Source organism: Mytilus edulis, unplaced genomic scaffold, assembly GCF_963676685.1.
Source record: "Mytilus edulis unplaced genomic scaffold, xbMytEdul2.2 SCAFFOLD_1000, whole genome shotgun sequence".
NCBI lineage: Eukaryota > Metazoa > Mollusca > Bivalvia > Mytilida > Mytilidae > Mytilus > Mytilus edulis.
The window spans coordinates 1-21,080 of NW_027267839.1; the positions used below are offsets into that span (position 1 = coordinate 1).

At 31.5% G+C, this 21,080-nt stretch overlaps 1 pseudogene; it reads right to left on the reverse strand.

The window, feature by feature from the left end:
* Positions 1-7,577: 7,577 nt before the first annotated feature.
* On the reverse strand, positions 7,578-20,405 carry LOC139506086 (WD repeat domain phosphoinositide-interacting protein 4-like; annotated as a pseudogene).
* Between the last annotated feature and the right edge of the window lie 675 nt (positions 20,406-21,080).

Sequence of the window (21,080 nt, forward strand, 5' to 3'; positions counted from 1 at the left end):
ACTTAAAAGAAAACATTAATATTATAAATGTTAGTGTGATTTGTATTGTCTTTTGGTTAGATTTTAATCTGTACTTTATAGCTGTTTGATTTATAACAGAATTGTGTAGAAAATACATTGGGATTAGTTCCATATCTTGTTTTCATGTTGTGAACAATATTGAGCTTATGTTTTCAAGCAAAAACAAACAACTGTTCATAATATGAACAAAAAAGTAGGATTTTGACTTTCAAGTTATTTTTTTAGAAATCTAAGCCTGTTTTTGAAAGATGAAGCTATATAGATAAATCTAAGTTTTAATTATAAGACTAATTTAAATTCTTTAAATATTTCATGATTTGAAAACATTTTCCACAGCATTTATCCTATTTGTTGTAGTATGCTTTTAAACTGTGACTAGAGAGATTTTTCTTGGTAAAGTAACCATCTTGATCGCAAAGTAGAAATGTCACAAAACTTGAAGTTTCAGGAAAGAAATTATGTATATATGTAACATTGTAAAATATCCTGGTCAACCTCAAAGACTAAGTTGAAATTTTGATATCAAAATTGAAATATTGTATTTAAATAGAAGGAAATGTGTATATATCAATGAGACAGCAACTTAACAAAATCAAAGCGCTGTAAGCACTGTAGGCAGTTAACCATAAAACCAAGGCAAACATAATTATGAAAACTGTGGCAATGTTGCTTCAACTTTTTTTAAAGATTTAAAAGAACAAACATTAAACATTCATATATAATTGTACATTTATGTTCATTTAATGAATTAATCATTAAGGTAAATAATTCATATTTTATCAAGGTTTTCAATAGCAACGCACATGACCATGAATGGTCATGCGTCTTTCATGAGTCAGCAGTGGTACAAATTTGCAATGATTGCAGTTCTTCTAGTTGATCGTAATTGTTCTTATTAGTTGACTGTTAGTACATGTTAGTAGTTCAAGTTGACGTTAGTACGAGCTTGTAAAAGTATGAATAGACTTGCTTCCCTGGAAAGAAACTAAGTTTGTGTTGTACAGTACAAAAGTTATGAGACACAAATCAGACAAATGTTTACTACTACAGGGATCAACGGTGAGGTCTGACTGACCTGTCCATAGTAAATGTAAATGACTCCCACCTTCACCCCAAGTCCATAATGTCTAAGTTTGGAATAAAATGACAGGTGTTAGGGTCTAGCAAAGTGATATGCATATGTGTCGCCTATGAGATTGACCTTGTATGTCCTTCAATCTTTTCTGAAATGACAAACAGGAATGAATATGGTTTAGGCGTTGGTATCTCAATCTTTTACAAGTTCTCAAAACACACACAAGAGGGTGTGGGGTGATCCTAGGGACTACCCCTATTTTTCATTTGATTTTTTATATTGTCCCATACATGAATATGTATGGTTTATGGGTGGGGATCTCGACCGTTATCAAGTTTTCAAACAGGAGGGGTGGGGGCCCAGTGACTTCCCCTATATTTCATTTGATTTGTTATATTGTCCAATACGTAAATGTATGGTTGAGGGGTGGGGATCTCATCTGTTTCTAAGTTATCAAACAGGAGTGGTAGGGTGACCCTAAGGACTCTCCCTATATTTCATTTGATTAGTTCTCATACATGAATATATATGGTTTAATTTAAAAGGTGGGAGCTCGACTGTTTCCAATTTCTCAATCAGGAGGGGTAGGGTGACTGCAGGGACTCCCCCTATATTTCATTTAATTTAGAGTTGGGGATCCCATCTGTTTCAAAGTTTTTAAACATGAGGGGGTAGGGTGACCACAGGGACTTCCCCTATATTTCATTTGATTTATTATATATATAGTCTTATACATGAGTATATATGGTCAAGGGGTGATGATCTGGAATTTTTCCAAGTTCTCAAACAGGAGGGTGTACAGTGACCATAGGGACCCCTTATAATTCATTTGATTTGTAATATTGTCCCATACATAAATATATATTGTTTAAGATTGTGGATCTGGACCGTTATAAATTCTCCCACGACCTCCACCTATATTTCATATGATTTGTTATATTGTCCCATACATGAATATATATGGTTTTAGGTGGGGGATCTTGACCGTTACCAAGTTTTGGTCATTTGGTCTCTTGTGGATAGTTGTCTCATTGGCAATCATACCACATCTTTTTTTTTGTATTAGAAACTTCCAGCTATTTTAACTGACCTATCAAAATTGAGAAGATAAAAATACCCTTGAAATTGCAGAAATATGTTTAACTTGAAAAGCATTTAACATGCATTACCAACATTTATCACTGATAAAGAAAATTTATACTGTTACCAGGAACATATATATTGTTAGATAAACTGTTCCCAGCTGTCACATTGGATTTTGACATTAAAATTGGTGTACAAAATATTTTCTGCTTTTTCTTTCTTTTGGTTTTCAATTCTAGTGTTTATATTTATTTACCATTCATAAATGTATTTTGTCACCTGTCTGGATTTTTTTAGTTGAAAGCCAAAACCCGAGATTACCCTTATCCGCTTCCGGAATCGGATCCGATATTGTAATGTCTTCTCGCGGCAGCCATTTTATTTTCAATGTTGTTTTTGACAGATAGTGAGATACGATATTGCTCGATTAACACATTATTTATCGGCGATTTTCTGTATAAAGCTCGCGGTTGAACAAATTGAACATCGCTGTCATGAATAGTAATGATGAAAATAAGTTTGAGATTGTTTTATTAGGAAACTGGTAAAAATGTTTGCAAAGTTATTGTTTTTCCGTCGGGCATGTCGGGCGTAGCTAGTAACCAAGTAGAAAGTCCGACTGCAAAAGTGGAAGGTCGCAGACTTCGGACCACCGCTAATTTGAACCCCTGCGTCCAAATTGAAAAGATACGAAAACTTCGTCTTCTAATTCCAAAATTGCCGCCAACAGCGTGATCAGTTGAACTTATACTGACGTATATATACGTAGTTGACTACGTATTGACGACAAACAATATTCCTACGACTTTTGCAATTTGGGAAATCTTAACTACTTGTCTTTAGAGATTTTCGGCGATTAAATATTGCATACATTTGTTGTTTGACATCTTAGCCAAAAGCTCAGGGGATAATAAACTACATAAGGATTCCTAATGTGCTCTACTTCCTATGTGCAACTTCAAAACTTTTGGGAAAATCGACGATCATTTAAGGTTTTTCTGGTCATATTTTTTGTAATCCAGAATGAAAAGTATGAAAAAACTGTCCAATAAGTTATAAATAATATAGTAGCCAGCTAGATGATAACAATGGCACGTATTTCAGCATTTATTGGGTAGCACATAAAACCAGGGTGCTCACATAAGGCAGCTTAACTGCCTAAAAACCTACAGACATCTTTGTCCATTATACAAGAATGTAAATATAAACCTTGACCTCACAGTAACTTATAAAGTATTTAATGTTGTGGAAGCTATTGAGAAACATCAGACTTTCATAACTGCAGTTGGTCTGTACATGAAAGCAGTTACCTGAGGAGGAAATCCTAATTCACAAAAAAAAGTTATTATTTAAAAACAGTTTAAAAATCACAAATAAATGTTAGTAAATTAATTTGTCATTTATGAAAATGTAAAATAGTCTTATTATGATAAAAAATAAAAAAAACAATATTTTGTATGAATAACTTTTAAGTAAAAATTTGTGTGGCTATTGTGCTTAACTAAATCATTAAATTTTCTTCATTTACAAATAAACAGGTCTTATTTATAAAAGAGAAGGATAAATATGATAATTTATTCCTTGATTTCTGATTCCAAGGATTGTTGTGTATTTTGTAATTGTATGTATGTTGTGAAGCGTGTGTTTTTATATGATGTGTATAGATGTAAATGTTTTAAAGCATACGATGGATGAAATAGTGTGCGACATATTGTTAAATTGTATATTTATATATGTATGCATTCAGCAATTTATAGAAGTTTATAGCAGGGGTCACTCACCATTTACCAATTGTCTTGCAAGTGGTCACTTGTTTTTTGTTTGTTTCAAAGAATATTATATAGGGGATATTTATGGCTTTTGAATATGGTGCCTGTATCAACCTGCTTGAGGAATTATATTGAGGGTTGATGCATTGTTAAATACTAAAAAATATATATCATATACACTTTACCATATACCTACTTTGAATTTTAATGTGACCTAACATACTGTGGATTCATTTATTATCGTGGGGACCAATTTCATGAATTCAGGAAAACTTAAATATATCTGGATATTTAATTTTATGATTTTGCTGAAATCTGCATACAAGCCTATGTAAAATCTGTCATTCATTGAACAGTTAATTTTGCCTGTACCAACAAAATCCACCAAAAATTGGTATCCCACGAATAATAATGAATCCACAGTAATACAAATTAGGCCTTTAATAAAGTTGGCAACCATGACCTATATCAATATTATCAAGGCTGGCTGATGCAAAATCAGAAATTGGCATTACACATGAAATTTAATTTTTCAAACATACAAGACTAATTGATTGCTGTAGTGTCAAGTAATACATATCTAAAGATAAATTTAATTGAATATTAATAAAATTGTTCTACATAAAAATTTTGATTTCAATAATATTATTAACAATTTGAATAGAATTTCAAACCTCTCTGTCACGCATGAGTGACCTTTGCTATAATATGTATCATATGATGTGTAATATTATTACCTCACCTTTTATGATAAACAAGTGAACACGTCATATGAATGTTACATTGTTTTGTTGTATTTATGATATATGTACGATAACTTCTTAAAATGAGGAGACATATAATGTTGGCTCTGGGAGTCATGTGTGTCCATAAAAAAAATCATTACTTTGTCTTAGATTTTCATGGTGATGAAATATATGTGACGGGAAAATCTTTAATTTTTTTCAAGAAAGATACAAATGTATAAATTTTCTTGTTGCATATTATAAACAGATTTTTGTGTATACTTCTGTATAAGGAAACAAATGATTTTAATTATATTGAAACAAAAACAATTTATTCTCCAAATTCTTCTGTATTGAAGTTGTAATGTGTTCAGCAGATTTTGGAAGTTTTTATTCCTTTGATAGCAACTGTAAATAAACAATCTCACCATGTTGTCTTATTCTTACTTATTACAGCATAAATACGATATTTAGCTCAGCTGCTCTGGGTCATGTGAACCACCACACACACATTTAATTGGTAGTGCAAGTCCATATCTCTGATACTATAAGCAAACGGTCTACTCATGCTATATTTGGTGTATGGAAGGATTGTAAGGTATACATGTCCAACAGGCAGGCATCACTTGACCATGACCTCGTTTTAATGATTCAGTGGTTACAGTTTGTCTGATTTTCTTATACAATACCTTTATATACAATAGGTCTACTTTATTTCGTGTATGGAAACATTTTAAGATGTACATGTCAGTCTAGCAGGTTTTATTTGACCGTGACCTTATTTTTACGGTTCATTGCCCAGTGTTAAGTTTCCTGTGTTTTGGTCTGTTTTTATATGACTGCAAAAAAAATTGCGGTCATGTATTGGTATCATGTCGTCATTGTTGAAGTCGTTCGAATACCTTTGATTTCTGGACAATAACTTTAGTATAAGTAAATAGAAATCTATGAAATTTAAACACAAAGGTTTATGACCATAAAAGTCGGGTTTGTATTGATTTTGGGGTTTATGGTCCCACCAGTTTAGGAAAAAGGGCCCAAATGAGCATTTTTCAAGGTTTCCAAACAATAACTTGTGGAATTGTGTATGGATCTCTCTGAAATTATACCACAATTTGTTCTCAAGATTTCAAAAATTAAAAGTTAATTCTGCAAAAAAAGAAACATTGCGAGTTCGACATTAATATTAACAGCAAATGAGTGTTTTTTTGCACCTTTTTTTTTAATATGAAATTGATACCCCATATCCTGTATCCCCCTAATTTTTATCCATCAACAATAGTGCACATGCTGAAACATAGCTTTTGCAGCTGCTGATGAATTGATAGCTTTCAAACTATGGACATTGAAAAATAGCACCGACCGCTGAACCATAAAATAAGGCCAGGTTAAGTGCCCACTGTCTGACAGATGTGTATACCATCAATGATTCTATATATCAACTTTAAATGCCATATTCTTATTTGCTAAAACAAAAAGGGATATGAAACTTTATGGAAAGGAAACACTGCTTTCACAGGATATTAGATAAAGGAAGATGTGATATGATTGACAATGAGACAACTCTCCATCCAAGTCACAATTTAAACAAGAGTGCATAAGCTGAAATGTCTCACCTTCTTTACTAATCATTGATATTATGTTGATAGTCCTAAATATAAAGCTTTATTACAACTGTCACATAAACTTAACATTACCAAGAAAACTAAACCATACATCAAATAGAGTAGACCTATTTCATAGAGTATAAGAAAACCAGACCAAAACACAAAAACTTAATTATAACCACTGAACCATGAAAATGGGGTCAAGGTCAGATGACACCTGCCAGTTGGACATGCACACCTTGCAGTCCTTTCATACACCAAATATACTAGACCTATTGCTTATAGTATCTGAGATATGGTCTGGGTCAAGGTCACGTGAAAACTGTCTGACGGGCATGAGGACCTTGCAAGGTACACACATACCAAATATAGTTATCCTATTACTTTTAATAAGAGAGAATTTAATGTTACAAAAAATCTTAACTTTTTTCCAAGTAGTCACTGAACCATGAAAATGAAGTCAAGGACATTGGACATGTGACTGATGGAAACTTCGTAACATGAGGCATCCATATACAAAGTATGAAGCATCCAGATCTTCCAGCTTCTAAAACATAAAGCTTTCAAGAAGTTAGCTAACTCCGACGTTACTGCCGCCTGTAGCCGCCGCCACTGGATCACTATCCCTATGTTGAGCTTTCTGTGACAATAGCGCAGGCTCGACAATAGTCGCAGGCTCGACAAAAAGCAAACCATTTAGGTCAAGGTACGGTCTTCAACACAAAGCTTAGAATAAGCATCCTTATGTCAAGCATTTCTCATTCTTTGTAAAAAGGACTACTGGTAACTTTTTAATGCAACAGAACTGAAAAAGCTAGTTTTTATCTGTTCTTGTCTTCTGGATTGTGTGTGTGCAGTGCATACAAATGTTCATGGAAATAAAATTTAAAAATCTTAACTATGTCTAATGAAAGATTAATTAGGTGAATCAATGAGTTAATATCTGTTCTAAATCATAAGTTGCCTATCTCCCCAATTTAATGCTGTAGAAATGAGGGCTTTATATACTAAAATTTAACTGTCTGAAGTGAAGAAATATCGTGATACACCAAAGAGTTGTGTTCTTTATATGTGATGTCATCAGGAATGGTTGCCTTTTTTGTCAGAACATCACAACAGGAAATTCAGAAGAAATCAAGAAATTGAACGTCACAATTAAATTTTGACCAAACATTTTCTGAGAACAGATTGTTCACTATTGATGAAAAATATTTCTCACACTGCTCCAGAAAGGTGAAAATAGCACAAAAATTAGAGAATACGTTTATGTTGATACAAAACATATAAAACAAACATATAACTTATTTAAATTTTTATTCCATTCTTAAAATATGAAATGGCAACAATATGATTATACTATAAATATGATGAACTTTATAAACTTCTTTTATGATGAGAATAAATGTGAGGCAAATATCACTGAAAAAGCAATTTACATAATCTAAAGGTCAGTATACAATCCTCAATGTAGGTAACTCATCAAATATGTCAAAATATAAATAACCTCAAGCTTAAATAAAAATTCAGCATTAAACCAGATAGTCAAATACATGTGTTACCTTTAAGTAAAAAACTAATTGTAAGAAATAAACACTGAAAAATAAAATAGATAATTTTACTTATCAATGGAACACATATAACAACAATTCAAACTAAAAAGAACAATCATCTGGGAAAATGGGAAACAATGATAATAATAATGATGGCTAATCCTTCAAAATGAATTTTGAGGGTAGGAAGGGAAGTTTTATTTTTGGACATGAGATGTGGGTCATTTATGGTTGTGTGTCAATTTAATGTATGCAAAATAACTCACAGAAGGTATGCTGATTGTGGGACTACTTTAGAAGTATCTTTCTACCCTCAAACTTCAATTTTAATGGAAAAGACCTAAATAAAATAGCTTTGACCAAGCTTAAAATTATCACTCCTCATTCAAAATTATCTTTCAAATGATGTTAAGTCATCCCCCCTTCAAAATGTATGATTTACATAAGTTCTGCAACTATCAGAAGATTTGAACTATATAATTTACAAACAGATAGGTTTCCTATAGACCTATACATTTCTAAACTATAAGGGGTAAAATCCTGATAACAATGGCTCATGTAGCATTCTGAGTCAGATAAACATAATGAAAACTTTTACTAAGAAATAAAACATAATATAACAAATCACATATTCAAAAACATAAACATAAAATCTGACTGCATTAACAACAATCGACTATTCCAAATCGTCTCCCATCTCCAGGAAATTGTCATAAGCCTCTCTGTTACAATTGCCGCCTGTCGTGAACACATATTTATGAAATGTCCCATCCACACAAATCGCTGAAAATAACATGTCATATAATTATAGAAATTATAATAAATCAAATCTTTTGAATGCAATTATTATCAATATAGAAAGATTAAAATTATTATAAAGCAAATATCATCCTTCAAAATTAAATTTACAATTTGTCTGATATCTGTATTTCCCCAAAAAATGAATAAATAAAGACTCATTATGAGAAGTTGGTCAAATTATTTTTTGAAAAACAAGATGTTTTATACAAACATGTTAATGAGAATAAAAATATATATTTCTCGTTATTGATGGTGCTCATAATTAAATCTTCCCCAAAATGACCATGTTAAATATGACATGTTATATGCTTGATATATGGTACACACATTTGACCATATTTGAGGGTTATATATTGACCTACCAATTTTTTCCCCATCCTTATGTAATTTGGTTGCCGCCTCGTTGACTTATAACTTACAATGAGGACGAACATCTCCTTCTATTCAGATTTCAATATAATACTATAGGCCATTTAATATTACACTGACCCATTTTAAACGAATTAAAAAACTTACCTATCACAGAATGGCTTGGCCCAAATGCACAAATACATGCACATTCAGCAGCTACAGTGAAGTTAGCCAACCCCCATTGTGACTCCACATATGTCCCCAGAAAACCCATTGTCTTAAATCTACAAGAGATAAAGGAAAAATATTAACTTACAAATATTCAACATTGATAATACACTTGTTGTACCTTTTCAAGAATGTTACTTAAATACTATATTCATTTTTTATAGGCACTGCACACATATATGTCTTTTTCTCATCTATTCAAAGTTACATTTTAAAGAGAAAAATGAAGCATAATGGGGTAAAAAGCTGCCGCCATGAACATGACATCATCATATGAATTGTCCAATTCATAACAATATCAAAACACATATGGATTAAAAAGCCTTCTTATCAATAAAATCATTTTATTAGTCATAGGTGTGGTTTATTATCATTTTCAGGTTACTTTACAGTCTGAGTCTCATTCAACTATGCTCGCCACACATGGAGTTTAGAAAAGGAAGTTTTATAAGATTTATACATAATCCTGAATATGCATGAGATATACCCTTGGACATTTAGCAAACATTAATAAATACAATTGAGAATGGAAACAGGGAGTGTGTCAAAGAGACAACAACCTGATTACATAGCAGAAAACAGCCCAAGGCATTTCAAGATTACCAATCAATAGTTTTAAAAATCATCTATATAAACTTGATTTTCTTGTCTTAAATATCTTTTTTTTTCAACTTACGTTGATCTTCTGTTAAGCTCCATGTCTTGTACAGCAAATATATGAACAGTTCCTTTATCACTCGATGCACAAAGAAACTCCGAATCATGACTGAAATTTATACTGAAAAAAAACAAATTGTTCTCATTAATAATCAAGAATATTTTTCATATTTCACAGTTATAAAAATTCTTGAATATCGGAAAAAAATTCCAAATCAGTTTAAAAATTGAAAAAGGGCTGTTTTTCGGTTCCTTAAGCCTTGTATACTTTTGAAACTGTCAGATATCTGAATCAGGTGATTGAAGCATGCTGCTAGTGATAATCACATGAAGCTCAATATAATAATAAATAATTTGTTTAAGATGTATCTGTTTCATCTCAAAAACTGTAATAGATATGCAAAGTCCATGGCAGGATCATCAATCAATGAAAAAGATTTAAACACAAATGGTCACAAATAAAGTTGTATAAATACTTATTCTACCACTGCTCAAGAAATTTTCATATTTTCAGTGTCAAGAGTGGAGGAATATGGCATTGTAGTTTCTCTAATGATTTTTAGACAATATACAGACCATTTAATTCTTCTTTTCAAATTATCTGCAAAACGATGTATTCTTTCTATATAACATCATGACACATGGTTTCCTTTTTGAATGAACTTACAATGGGAATTTTTTAGGAGAGCAAGAAAATTTGACGTCATAAACTTTTGACTTACACTGAACTGAGATCATATGAAATACTTGTTCATTTAATAACAATAATCAACATGTCAGGAAAAGGACAAATCAAAGAAGAAGAGAAATAAAAAAAAATTTAACTATGAAAAATAAAAAACTGTCTTATTACACACTGATTACAATAGAAGAATATGTTACAAACCAATATACAACAGCAGGATCAGCTCCCCTCCTGAACTCAGCTATCTTCTTCTTTGAATTGATATCAAACACTCTTATCAATGTACCCTGTGAGTTAAACACCATCAAAATAACAATATACTTTACTAATTGATTCAATCATCTTGTATAATCAAATTTTAATGTATGCATTTCAAATTCAAATTCTTTTTGACAGTATATAAAGCAAATAAATAATTTTCCATTTCAGAGAAGCAGATTATATGAGTGACATTTATTAAACAACACCAAAAAGGTTGCAGAAAAACCTAAAAATTATACTCTAAAGTTTATGATTTTTTAACCTAAACTATTTACTTCTAAAACTAGTTTGCTAATTTTTCAATAAATAAAATAAGCAAAATTTCTTTGGTACCCTACCCACAGTTTCAGAGTATTTGGTGTGCACAAATAATAGACTGACAGACAGACATATGGAAAAAAGGGTAAACTAGGCCTGTATCCTTGATCCTTAAGGGCATCCGATACAGTTTCTCGATGTAATGTCATTTTTATAATTTTGAATTATGTTGTAGGCCTTTGCGAGTTATTAAATAAAACACAAAATAAAACATAGGTCACCGTGCTTGTTTTCGAGAAAAGTGAGGCTGAAAATTGGGGATTTGTGCAATTTTGTAAAAAAATTAGGCAATGTTATAAAATTTTTGGAGCAGATATTCTTCGTCGTAAATTATTAAGATCGGGTTCAATCTGAAGCTGTGATAAGTGGTAATAAGGAAAAAAATAATTCACTATACGAATAACTATAAAATTATTCAAGTCTTGCTTGACATTGCGGACCAGATGCTCAAAGTGGTATTTTTCTAAACCTAAAAAAATGGAAAAAAACTGTTTCTGAAATGTCATTTTTATCATTTTCTGCATAAACTGCATTTTGTCATGCTTTCTCCAAATCTCAGATAAAAAATATAGGTCACCGTGCTTGGATTCCATGATAATCACGATTTATCCTAAAAAATTGCGTCACCCCTTTGTAACCTCAACGTTAGCGCTAAAATGCACGACGTTGCTGGCAGACAATTTCGACGTTATCGCTTCAAATTACCGGCGACATTTTTCAGATGTATAAATATTACTTGTAAAGTACTATCTATAAATTGGTAACATTGTTTTCGGAAGTAAAATCATGTGAATAACAAATACCTCTCTGTGTTTGTGGTCTAAGTGAGAAACTTCTCAAGAAAAGTTATTACGGACTGAATAATTTTTACGACTTTCAAAAATTTAAGACTCGTCAATTTAGAACATGACATACACAATGTGCAGGTACATTTACTGTACACACTCGTATATTATTTCATACTGTATGATGACCTCTAGATGTTGTTCTTTGTTTTGTTTTGTTTGGTTGGCTGCTGTTTCATTACACATATTCCTTAATATCCTTTAATTCACGTTTTTATCACTGAGAAAATCCGTTTTTGTTGATACGAATTTTAAAAAAGTTAGCGTCGTTTGGACAGTAATCAAATTTGCCATTACTTTTCTCGTTTGAGTTGTTTTACATTGTCATTTCGGGACCTTTTATAGCTGAATATGCGGTATGGGCTTTGCTCATTGTTGAAGACCTATAGTTGTTAATTTCTGTGTCATGTTTGTCTCTTGATGAGAGTTGTCTAATTGGCAATTATACCACATCTTCTGTTTTATGTGGTCAGAAAAAAGAAGCAAAATCTTACAAAGGAGAATCTTCAATTTGCTATTGGATGCTTTTGTCCAGACAGAGAAACTATAATTTTGAAATTTTGATTTGGCAAAAAAACGATCGAATTAATAGCGAGAGGACTGGATATATTACGATTAGTTGCAATTAATATAATTCTCTTATAGCGTAATTTTATTGGTAAATAACTATATATTTTTTTCACCACAGCGCGTACATAAAATACCGCATGTCCATTCCCCTGTCTGTCCGTCCGGACTTCTGGTTAATTAGATTTTTCAAGTGTACAATTCTTGCCAACTTTCTATAAAACTGATATCGTATGGACACGTTCAAAAATCAGTGCATATCAACTATTCTTTAAAAGAGTTATGCCATTTGGAAATATAAATTATATTGAAAATTGCATTGTGTTTTCTGTCATTCCGTCATTTCTCTAATATATCTATAAAAAAAATAAAGAAAAAATAAACAACTGCGCTTCGAGCGCCTGATACGCCCTTCGTCTCATGAAAAAAAAAACCAACATAATATATGTTTTTAAAATAACACGGGGGTTGTACGGAAGTCATGCTAGGTATATCCTGACTCATTCATTATTCTTGCTCAATAATAAGTTTATATATCACAACATGTTTTATATGATCCCCAAATTGAAGCTCAATAAAAATTTAAGACTCAAAAATGAATTAAAGAATCATCACGAAAAAGTATACAGATCTTAAGAATATTTTAACTAAAAAGTATGTGAAGTTCTATGCAATTATTATAGATAGTTTCTGAGATATGACGCGACATGTGAACCCCCAGCCCCTTTTTGGCATAAACTCAATAACTCTAAAATCAAATTCTGAATCATTCTCAAAAGTATATACAAGTTCTTCAGAATTATATAACTAAGAAGTGCGTAAAGTTTTGAGCAAAAGTCATAAAACGTTTTCTAGATGCAGCGCCGAACTGTAAAAAAAAACTGTTCTAGTTACAAAGTCCTGTAACTTATAAAGTTCACCAAAAATGATACAGACCGTTTGACCATCATGACTGAAAAAACAACCATGTTCAGTTTAATGATAATATGCTGTACCATATTTACGACGGACAGACGGACGCGGGCATTTCTATACTGTTTTACGTCCCGTAAAAAATTTCACGGGTGTATAAACATATTGTTTTGCTATTGCCTTTTGTTAGATAAACTATGTGCAACATGGAGGAAATAGAAACTTTGTTCTTTTATAAAAGTTCTATCATTGTTTGTATTAGCGGCATACCATTATTTTTGTTTACATAAATAAATTAAATAAATTGTTCAGTAAGGAAATTGACTTCTTCGTGTACATACATTTTCGGTATTAGTTTTTAAATATCATTGGTTTTCTGTGTTGTAATGAAAAATCGGATTCCGGACCAAATCGTGGATGATGCATGATAATAAAATTTTAATTGACATGCATGATATTAGTAACACCAAAAGGGTCAGTCGTCTTGAGATTGCTCACCATACGATAATTTGTTAAAGATCTCAAAGAAACAGTAATGTGATTTATTTCTTATTATGTTATTAAGACTGTTATCCTGGTATAATCAAATGCACTGACTAATATTAATGGCGTAGAAATTAGCATGCGAGAGAATCAGAAATTGGAGCATGGAAATTCCACATTACGTTTCGTATTACGGAAAATGACACGCATTACGTCCCGCAAAAAGTGACGTTTTGCGGGAATTCAAACAATTAACATCGTGCCAAGAGTTAACTCCCTTGAAACTGTATCGGATGCCCTTAATGCTGATTAAAGCATTAGATGTCAAATGATGCTATACATTATATGGACAATTTTTGAAAACAAACAGATATGAAACATACTAAATATTGTTTGATTAACTTAAGGTGGTACCTAACACTACAGGGAGATAACTCTGTAAACTCAGCAGAACGTTTTAATGACGTAGTGTTCATAAGGGGATATTAAGCTTCTCAATGATCAAAATAAGTGTTTTTCAAACTGCTATATAACCAGTGTAATTTTTCTGATAAAACGGTTGGTTCAAATTTTTGAAATTTTTATATTTATGTCAAAGGGTCAAAGTAAATACTTTGTCAAAATTTAAGAAAATTAAACGAGCCAAATTAATTTTAGTTAAAGTGTTAGGTACCACCTTAAGCATAGGTTCCCTTTAAATACCTTCTTAGAAGCTGTTGCCAATAACGTTCCTCTCTGATTGAGAGCCAAACATGCAGTTCTGTTGATGGGTACTGATGATAACAGGTGCTGTAGACTGACCTGGCTGGGCTGTGTCTAGATTCTGAAAATATAATCAAAGATCTAATCTGAACAAAAATTTCTATTGAAAAAAAACAATACTACAAACATGGAAATTCACATGGTTGCAATTCCTGCTTGATTTGAATTCTGATAGAAACAATAGATACTTTACTTATGGGTTTTACTCATTGTTGAAGGCCATATCATTAGCAATAGTCCTTAATTTCTGTGTCACTTGGTCTCTAGTGCAGAGTTGTTTCATTTGGCAATCATATCACATCTTCTTATTTTTATATTAAGCATGGAAACAGTTTGTATATTAAAACAACATTTAAATCTTGTACATAAAAGGTATCTATGGGAAAACCACACTTCTTTAAAGAGTGGATATAATTATCTGAATACATTTTTGTATCTATAGTACAAACCACAATTTGAACACTGCCACATTTTGGTCCAGAAATGCAAGAGTCTGGCCTAATGAACTAACTTCACACAGACCTATAATAGAACATAATAAAATGAGGTTTTCACACACAAGAATATTGCAATTCAGTTACCATGGTTACCATATATACCTTATCTATAAATGATGGTAATGCCCATATTTAACTGTTAAATTTTGTAAATTATAGTTTATATCCATGTGTTTTTAACTTATACAAATCATTGGGATAGAAAATGTATAATTGTCTGTCATCTCATCGTCACACATCTATTTTCATCTTCAATATTCATGTTACATTTGCCAATGCATGTTATGTTACATCAAATGAACCTGTATGTTATTTAGGTCTACATACTTTGAAGGACTAACCTTAAGCATACTATGAAAAACAATTGTAAACTTTTTGCCAATTCAATAATTGCAAGTGTTAATGGTCACTAATCAAGGATATTGGAAGTTTGATGGTTAGACTTGTGCAAAAATTCTTTTAAATAAAATACAATAAAAATAAATTGTGATGAAAAACCTTACCAATGAGAGCTTGTGTTTTTAGCAGGAATAGACTATATGTCTTTAAACTTTACTCAGTACTCAGAGCATACAATTTGTGCTTGTAACACCAAATCCAATATTTGGTTGGTTGATTTCTGAGTCTATTAAAGTATGATAATCATGATTGTTATTAGAATGACAGAAACTCCTGTTTAGCGGCTTCTGAGCATAACATAGTACTGTTGACAGAGATGGGTCCGATTACTTTCAATGTAATTGATTAAATTACAATTACTTTGTCATTTGTGCGATTAATTAAATTAACGATTACATCATTTCTGAAAGTATCTGATTAAATTAATGATTACATTGGCAAAGTAATCATGATTACATCTAATTACAATGAATTAAAAAAGTAAAACTTTTAAATGATGTGAATCAATAAAAGTTTAATATAACTATAGTATTTTTAGAAAGGATTAGGTTTGAAATATTATAAAATGATAACTTTAAACCACATCTATTTAATAAACCACGAAAGTTCCCTACATACATACATGAACATTGTGTCTATGGTTTGACCCATTACCTTCATCAAGATTGATCTCTGAATTATTTTGACTTCAATTGAATAAAGCTTTATAAGCTCAGTCTGTTGAGGCACAAATTCAGTTCAATTTAATACATAATAAATGCAGAACTAAGAGTAACATTCTTGTTAAAGTGGGTAAAACTTCTAAGTATTTCTAATATTATTCTGTCTACTCAATATTAATTTAAAGTACAAACCTTTAGGATTATCTCTGGTATCAAAAGAATCCAGTTTATGAGGATTGTTAGGAAAAGTAAACACATGAACTTGGTTCCTCAGCACCACTATTAACCTACAATAAAGGTATTTTGTTAGTCCAAGACCCAGTTGGTCAACAAAATTTTACTGTAGCACATTGTTTATATGATTTAACAAATTGAACTGGAATAAAGACATCTAAAATTAGGCCAAGAAATGTATATTTCCAATGGTTGAATTAATATTTAAGGTCATAAGCAGGCATGAATTATTGATTTATATATGTGTACTGCCATATAAATTCTTATTAAGGGGGAGATAATGCAAATTAAGGGGAGATAATTGTTGATATATACTTTCAATGGCAATGCTCTTGTTTTTTCATTTGATAATAATGAAGTTATTTCTTGATATAATTGTAGGAATGAACATTAGGAATATATATGGTTGCAAAAGTCAGTGATATAAATAGAGATTTTTTTTTTAATGAAACAAAAGACAAGTTCATGTATTGGTTTTTTGTCTACATTTGGAATGTGGTTGTAAATCAGGGCCGTAACTAGGGTTCGAATTCATGGGAGGCAGGGGTTTGGGGTCGCCCCCAAAATATTTTTTTCTCTCAGTAGAATGGCTAAAAATGACCCGTTTTCCTTCGATTTCCTTACTTTAAGAAACATCAGTATTGCTTGAACCTAGAAGCATTTTTTTATGCAAAAACAAGCTGAGATTGTTGTTCGGGGTTAGCCAAGGCTCCGTCTTGAAGACCGTAATTTAACCTATAATTGTAAACATTAAATACATTGTGACCACGGATTTTTCTCTCAATATGGCTAAAAATCACCCGTTTTCCTTCGATTTCCTTACTTTAAGAAACATATCAGTATTGCTGGATCCTGGAAGAAATTTTTATGCAAACAATTATTATCTGTTTTTAAAGACATTTTTGTTAGAAATCAAACTGGTAACTTAAAAATAAAGGTAAAGCAAGTTCATAGAACTCAAGATATTTTTTTTTTATCGAGGACAGTTATCTGAACAGACATGTATATAACAACAACCAGGGACTTTCTATACTAGTATATACTTAGTATAGAAAGTCCCTGCTACAACATTTAGGAGTGTTTTTAAAACTACTAAGGCATTGACCATAATGTTCTCGTACAATCGGAAGACGTTAAAAAATTGACCCAACAGCTGATTCAGTCGGTAATGAATTTCCGATATCATAAAAGATTCACAATACATTATATATAAGGGAACTTCCTCTACTTAATTGAGCCCCTAAATAAATGTGAATAGTTAAGTTTTATTCAAAATTGTCGAAAGTAAAGTTTCAATCATATGTGTTATCGTAGCGACACAGAAAAATAAATAAATACTGAAACGGTCCACTTTCGATAAAAGATCCGGAAAATGACAGATATCACGTATCGATAACACTGTTAAAACCAGAGACATATAATATTAATATATTATATGTCTCTGGTTAAAACTGTTAAAACTGTAAACTTGTGTTGTTTATAACATAAATTCAAGTTCTTCGTGTACATATTGTCAATATTTCATTTTATTACTTCAAAAATAAATTTTGGTGTAGAAAATTCAGGGGAGGCAACTGCCTCGCCTGCCTCATAGGTAGTTACGGCCCTGTAAATGTATTCTTTCTTTTTCACTATATTTTACCTGTCTGTTTTCATTTTAACATTTACAACAGGTTGTGAGAAAGTGATATCCATTACCGCTTTCTTCTGTACATCTTTCTGTGATTCATCCCATATTAAAACTACAATAAATATAAATACAAACTAATGAATACTTTTACCTCAGTCATCATTTTCTATATAAAACAAGTTCACAATATTTTGACTATTTTTTTCAAATTGCAAGCGTTGAACTATTGGACCGATCAACATGATCAATAGTTTCCAACTATTGGAACATGATGAAACTATTTGACCGCAAGTGTCGATAAAGTTCACGGAATTTCAAATGCAGTTACTGGATTGGATGATTAAGGAAATACCGCGGGAGTTATGATGTCACATTTTACCTGTTATATCTAGGGTTGCAGGACGTAGCCTTAGTATTTCAGAATTATTTATGAAGTTTAACAGTATGGTTGGGTGTCTGTTTTTTATATTACGATAGTTAATTTTTCTCCGCCTTTAATGGTATATTGTCTTTTTCGATATAATAAAAAACACTTACTGACTGGATATTCGTTGAATAGTAAGTTTATTGTCCCCTCAGATACAACTATTGCCCTTGGCTACCCCTAATGGCAATAATTGCACCTCAGGGACAATAAACTTACTATTCAACTCATACCCAGTCAATAAGTATACAATGTTTTATCTGTAATCCAAACCAGCTTGTAAGTGACTTCTGTGAAGACAACAATAGTAGTTTTTATTCTTTACTCAGCAAGTTATATCAATAGACAGGTCTGTAAAAATGATGGTGCGAGACCCTGAGTTTTAAGATACAAACTGTCCTTTGTGGTAAGGAAAATCTAGACCACAGACAAAATGCTAAACCAGTACTTTGTCTACCTTTGTAGACAGACCAAGGGAAGTCACTTTGAAATTTTAAATTTTGGCAGGTGTCATGACAGTGAAAAATTTTGATACACATCTAGTCAACACAGAATTGATATTTCCAAACTATAAAGTTGTCTCCATTTCCAAATTAAAAAAAACAAGTGGATGTAAAATCATTATCACGATATTCCTTTACCTGCTTTTTCATCAAACCTTGGAAGACTACCTCCTCCTATGATTGCCAGGAGGTTTGTTCTATATAACATTTCCACATGGGCAACACTCCCAACTTGTTCATGGCCTGTAAAATAAATGATTCAGTCCAAAATGTAGTTACAAGACTGTAGCATAAAGCATATGAAAATTCAATTAAGATGCCAAAATTATTGGCAATCATGATAGAATGGCAAGACATCTCTGTGATTATCAAGGGATCATTTAAACAACTCTGTTCATTATAATGGTGTCACAGAAAAGGAGAATATTCAATCAGCATATCAGTAAAACTTTTTTTTTCATTTAATATTGATCGTATTGTACCTTGCATCAGCTATTCTTTTAACATTGGAACACTTTCCATTGTTCCCTATACCTTATATATCACTAAACTAAAATAAATCAATGGGTGTCTTTAAATCTAATAAAAAAAAACCAATTATCTCACCCAAATAGAGCTTTTGTGTTAATGGTTCAACATTGTAAATTCTCAAACCAGACTCTGTTGAAACTGTAAAACAGCCTACAAATAAAAAAGATATATTCATCAATCTTGTTTGGTTTTTAGTTATCAGTTATATTGATATTTTTGTCATAACTAACTTTAATTGCATTTTATGGGGTATTTTTTATTTGTTTGGTCAGTGGAATACTGGAATACTGACTAAAATGAAAAGAAAATTGTTGAAGAAATCATAAACTTTTATCTGCCCTCTACCCTCAACATTCACATCTTTCTGTACTTGTCTCAATTTATTAATACTAATTGTTAGAAGTTGTTGTTTATATCTTAGTTTTTTGTCCATTTTGAATTTGGTGAAAAAGGAAGATCTTTGTTTTTATTTAAAAATTCATTCAGACACACATTACTTTCACTCATTAAAATTGAAAGCTTGGATAACAAAAAATTGTCCTGCCTTTTTTTTTAACTGTAATCTCTGTCCTGCCTTTTAAATTTTTTTTTTGTCAATTTGCTCATCCTGCATTTTTTTTACTCAAAACTCCTGTCCTACATTTTTTTCAAATTTCATCCTAGACCCCTTCCCCTAAAAATCAAATGGTAGCTCTCATTTCATTTTTTATTTTATAATTACCATGATCTTGATTAAAGTGTAAGGAAAGAATTCCATTGGATGACATCACTGTTTCACAGATCCATGTACTGCCAAGTTTTTATACTTCAAACTATAAGTCTACCCTGGAATAAAGAAAACTAATTTTTATTCAATAATGTTACATATTGTGGATTACATAAATTCAATATTCAAACTTTAGTTTCATATAAATATAGTGTCACCAGAAAATCAGGAGCCGATCCAGCCACTTTAAAAGGGAGTTCCAAACCCAGGCGAGGGTGAGGTTGGGTGGGGCCAGGTTGCAACTGGATGACACCAATGATAATGATAAAATTTGCAGATTTAAGTCTAGTTCATTCAATATCATCTATCTAATTTATTTCTTTAAATTTTCACTGTGATGTCACTATCTTGACGTAATTGTAAAATTACTTTTTTATCAACCAAACTGTAGTCATTTTGAGATAAATCATTTTTAAGATTCAGAATACATTTCTGATTAATTTAGGCCTAATAGAAAAATATATGTGTGGTTTCAGTTACCCTACCTACCCTACATATTAGTCTTAATAATAGCCTATCCTAAAGATTGTTTTGTCATTTAACATTAAGCAGTGTTAAAAGTCAGAATGTTGCTCCCAAAGTATCTACTCTATTCTTTTTGGTTTTTTTTAGATGTAACTGGAACCACACATACTATTTTTTTTGGCCTTAGATGTCTGCACTATATACCAGTATGAACTGATAAGTGTGTTTGGCTCTGCATGATTCATTGTACATTATTCATTTTGATGCAA